Raw genomic sequence first — 5,686 nt, 5'->3', positions numbered from 1 at the left:
TGGAAAATTTTCGTCTTTGCATTGAAGAATGTAATAAAGCTATATTCTTTGCCACTACCTGTGGTGGTTGAGATGACTTTACTAATTATTAGAGATGCATCAACGATACTACTATTGAAATTTCATATTTTTCGGTAATGTGTACATAGTTGTACATCTCCTATTATTAGCGTGTACATAAATTTAAACCTGCTATTGTTAACGTGTACATAAATGTACTATACACATGTTGATACTGAAATCTAAAACTTCCAGGTTTCAAAGGTATTACTGATCTCCTTCTTGGTTTAGGGGCATGTAACTTAGATAAAGGATTTCTTGTTGGTTGATATTATATTAGTTGGATTATTATATTCCAGATTAATTGTTTGGACAAACTTTAATGAACATTAATTCAATTACATCACACTTGAAATGCAAATATGATGCAGAATAGTGATGTTATGTTGTATGCATAAATAAATTTCGAGAGTTTTACATGAGTGATTATGGAGCTAGTCTCGATGAGGCTGTATCCTGGGTAAAAGTACGAGCTTTTGATAATACGGATAAAGTATGTATCTACCCAGTGTTTGCATTTCTTTTCTTAGTCTGTTTACTTGGATAGTGAGCTTTAAATGTTCGTACCACAATAATTTGACATGGATAACATAATTTAAATTCAAAATTGTTTTTAAAATTATGATCCTGGAATACGACGTGATACTCTAAACACTTTTGATTTTGATTTTGAATTGTTAACGTGCGCACAGTGGTACACATGATTCTTAATGTGCACATAACTGTACATATGTTGATTGGTAATGTGCACATAATTGTACACATGTTCAAACTTGCAGGTGTGGTCATAGTTGTACACATGTACTGGGTGTACAAAGTTGTACACATGTTAATTGTTAAAGTGCACACTGGTGTACACATCCTGATTATTAATGTGTACATAGTTGTACATCTATCAATTGTTAATAGTACCGAACCGTATTAGACCTTGATATATATTTGACATCAATCTTTTTTTGTAGCAGATGCATGAATCAGTTGGCCGCAGCTAATGAAGACTGTTGAACATGGATACTACACAGAGATGATTACCTTTTGCTTAATCTATTTATAAATGGTGGATATCACTAGCGTAAGTTTATTTATTTTTTAAGTTTAGTATCTTCATTGTTTGACTTCTATTATGGAATTCAGTGGAGACAAATTATTTTGCACTCAAGTGAGCTTCATAAGAAAAACCTTCGCAATTGAACTCTAAAACTTACTTGGAGTACAATTGACCTTAGTAGTGTTGTGCATGATATCTGGGTTGATGATATGTTATCCTTCAGAAATTTTAGGTATAATTTGGTTTTATATGTATATGTATCAAATTTAGGGACTCATAAGCTTAAAAGGATAGAGCGCCCAAGCTTATCAAGGTTTGTGTAGGTCGATGGTTAAAATACATATGAGTTTCTATGTTATGTTATTCAATATGGGTAGCTTTATTGGGGGTTTTATAGATGATTCAACTTATATGTGTGTACAAACTGGTGACCTTGTCTTTTCTCATTAATGGCCTGTTTTGTGGGTATGTATGTTGGATTTTCTGGATTTTGTAGATGTGTACATAGTTGTATACCATTGTACGTATCCCAAATATATTGCAAGTTTTGTAGTTACATTTTCTAGGTTTTGGTAGATGTGTACTAGTTGTACACCATTGTCATGTCTCATTGATATATGAGAAGGATGATGGTTCAAATCCATCTGAGTTTCCATGTTATGTTTATCCAATATGGATATCATTGGTGCCTAGGTAGACGATTATATGCATGTTTTTTAGGGGTGTACATATTGGTGCACTCGTGTAATTCCTATGAAAAAATAGGTTTATGTGTGGTTATGAAAGATCAATTTTATGCATGTTTCGCATGGGTGTACATATTGGTGCACCTATGTAATTCCCGTGAAAAAATAGGTTGGTGTCCGGTTTTCAATAATTTAGGGACTCAGTATTAACTTAGTTGTTGAGTGCGCACCTTCTACATCTATTTGTTCATTTTTTTTTGTATTTTTTTGTATTATCTGCATGTTGCTCCCAGGCTTCTCTGAAATATACGATGACGAAAAAATCCCCAATGCTCATGCTAAATTTTTTCCATTTAGTGTTGCAAGTTTGCTTAGTTCTTCAACATCTTATTTGTGCCAAAATAACTGCCACATTTCCTTATTGTTTCAGGGAGTAGTATTAGAAGTTGCTTATCCAGTTAAGGTTTCGTAGAAGTCATGTTCTGGTTTGATTTGATTCTATATCAACTGCACAAATGATTAACATGCTAATGATGATAGATTTTATATCTTAGTGGATTTCAGTGAGATTTTATCAATGATCTTATTAATCTACTTACAGAGCTTGCTTCAAAGTTATACTCTCCCAAGGTGTTGGGTTTTTTATAGGTGTGTACATATTAATTTGATAAGTACAACCTTCGTTTAATGAAATAACATATTTATTCTTAATGTGTACATAATTATACAATGTAGATAGCTAATGTGTATATAGTTGCACACTTGTTGATTGTTGAATGATTTATGTTGTGCATGTTTTACAGGGGTGTACATATTAGTGCACCTGTGAAAATCTTATGAAAAAGTACAATTCCCTTGTTTTACAATGATGTACATATTGGTGCACCTGTGGGAAGTAACTCCCATGAAAAAATAGGTTTGTGTGCGATTGTGAATGATTAGCTTTATACATGGTTTGAAGCGGTGTACGTATTGGTGCACCTCTATAATTCCCATGTAAAAGTAGGCTTGTGTGTGGTTATGAATGATCGTTTTTATGCATGTTTTGCAGGGGTGTACACATTGGTGCACCTATATAATTCCCATGAAAAAGTGTGCCCGAGTGTGAATATGAATGATCGATTTTATGCATGTTTTACAGGGGTGTACACATAGGTGCACCAGTGTATTTTCAATGAAAAGTAGGTTTGTTTGTGGCTATGAATGATCGGCTTTAGGAATGTTTCACAGGGATGAATATATTGATGCACTAATATACTTTTCATGAAAAAGTAGGTCTGGGTGTGAGTATGATTGATCTGTTGTGCATGTTAGTAATCTCGTTTTTGGTAAAGTGCAATGAATCACTGTACTGGGATTTTTCGAAGCCATATTAAGTTTGTGAAGTAATGCCCACATGGATTGTGTCTATGACCTTAAACTGAGTAAATTATTATTTTGATTGTTTTCTTGTTTTGTTTTCTTATGTGGATGTTTGTGAAAGGATAATCACTTTCTTTTCAAGCCGCAATTTCTTATGTTCATTGATTTGTCCTCGATGCAGGTTATCTGCTAAACTTACCTCTGCAAATTTGGATGTTATCTTACTGGAGCTTGGCGTGGTTGGTATTTTTCTCAGTCTGTGCAGATTAGGGTGGCAGTTTGGCTATCATAGACTCTGGATTTTTTGGATCTTTGCGGCGGTGTACATAATTGTACACACCAATGTAAATTAAAAAATTTTAAAAATGAAAATTATATAGTCATTTTAAAAAATGAAAATTATATGGGTACTCTTTTTGTATCTCTCGAAAAATGCTTTCCAAATATATAAAGTTTATCGATTTTGGAAAAACGGTTTAAAAGATAAATTATTTTTAATTATTTTTTATATTATTCAAAATTGCAGACATCATCATGAGCCAGTATGGAATAAATTGCAAATATTTGGCTTAAATAGTAAATAATGAGGGTTATTAGTGTACTTTCCATATTTTTGGACTAATCTGTACCTAGTTGACTCGAACTGGACTAAACTGTACATTTGGATTGATTTTTGGACTAAATCATATTTTTCCCAATGTGGCTCCCCCTAGCACTCACGTGAAGAATAAAAGAGTTGCCCCAGTCCACTCCTTATATTGATTTCTAATCTAATTTATTTCCTATGGGCATCGTTATGGGTTATCGGGCTATTAATTCCAGCTAATTTGACGGAGCAGCGAAACAACAGAGTAATTGACGCGCAAATTTCCAAAAAGTTTAAGGTACAATACCGACTAATTGGACTCGACAGAATCTCGGATAGCAAGATCGGGATAATCTAACTTTGTCATTATTGAGTTTTCTAATATAATTAGATTTTTTTATCTGACTTAATTTTCTAAGTAAAAAACGTCCAAGGTAAAACTAAATATTAATTTTCAAAAGGATTTAGGGGCACGGCCGGGGCTGTAGGCCCCGGATAATATGACCCGACTGATAAAATGCCGGAACAATAGACCGGCAAATTCCCTCCAAAAAAATAAGAAACCACGACCGGGGCTGTAGGCCCCGACTAATTTTACTCGATCAATAAAACGCTCGGATAACATGGTCGGGGTTAACTTAATTTTGTCGTGATTAAGTTTCTTAATATACTTAGATTTTTAAATAATTCAAAACGACTAACCTTAAGGCTATAAGCCCAGGTTAATTTGACCTGACCACCAAGGCACAGTTCCCGACGAACTTTATAGGCTAAATTCCTCAGATCTCAACCTAATCTTAGCTGGCTAATTTTAATTGGAAACTATGTTTGACCTTATATTTTCTAATCCAGTGACCGTGACATAGGTCATGGCTAATATTACATGATCAACAAAACACCGGGACCGCAGGCATCCCTAAAAACAAAAACTAAAACCATAGAATAAACCATAAGTGTAAAAGAAACCATACAACACTAGGGAATCCTCAAGGGGAAACAGACCCAACTAATTTGACACTACCAACAAAACCCTATGAAATCCACAAAGGGCCACGGCCGGGGCTGTAATCCCCGGCTAATTTGACCCGACCAATAAAACACCGGGGTATTCTCAAGGGCTCACGACATGGGGTGTAAGCGTTGGATAATTTGACACAACCACAAAACACAAAGGTTGCGGATGCAAACTAACTTATAGGCTTGATATTTGATAGTTATAATTTAATCAGTTTTGTTAATCATTAAAAAAATTGGGAGAATACTGACCAGCTGACCAAACAACAACAAAAAATAGAAAAAGGTTACGACCGGGGTGATACCTAGTATATATATATATATATATATATGAGGAAGGATCTCTTCACACTTTTATTCACACATTGGACGTAGTTTTGTGGATAAAAATCAAACCATTACGAATTTGAAACCAATATCTTAGGGATATGTTCCTCTTACAAAAATCTACGTTCTCACCGGAAATGAGCATATTCCGAAATGTATAACATCATCATCTACAACTTTGAAAATGAATCGCTGCAAATAAACATATTTTTAACCATTGAAATTTATAACGGTAGATGATGGTGTTATACATTTCGGAATGCGCTAATTTTCAGTAGGCATATAGAGCTTTACAAGAGGAATATATCCCAAAAATCTTAGTTTCAAATTCATTACCATTTGGTTTTTATTCACAAAATAGGATCCCAAAATATGAGATAGTGGAGAATTAAAGTGTAAATGGATCCCTCCTATATATGCAAACATCGTCTTCAATCTCATATCTACAGGGAAATCGAAAAAAACACAGAATATCGTTACACTTAGAAATTAGCCTAAACATTCCAATACCCGGACCTTAACAGCCTTACAACGCGAATAAAGCCCTTTTTTCTCTACGACTTCAACATGTTCCTCTACGCCTCTCTATTTTCTCTTACAAAC

At 34.2% G+C, this 5,686-nt stretch overlaps 1 non-coding gene across 1 annotated transcript; it reads left to right on the top strand.

Moving 5' to 3' along the window:
* Positions 1 to 2,070: 2,070 nt before the first annotated feature.
* On the top strand, positions 2,071 to 2,210 carry LOC113319907. The gene has a single exon (XR_003345879.1). It is a non-coding gene; the product is annotated as a small nucleolar RNA snoR134 (small nucleolar RNA).
* The last annotated feature ends 3,476 nt before the right edge of the window (positions 2,211 to 5,686 follow it).

The sequence above is a fragment of the Papaver somniferum genome, chromosome 10 (assembly GCF_003573695.1).
Source record: "Papaver somniferum cultivar HN1 chromosome 10, ASM357369v1, whole genome shotgun sequence".
Taxonomy (NCBI): domain Eukaryota; kingdom Viridiplantae; phylum Streptophyta; class Magnoliopsida; order Ranunculales; family Papaveraceae; genus Papaver; species Papaver somniferum.
This window is presented reverse-complemented; position numbering and strand designations above follow the sequence as displayed.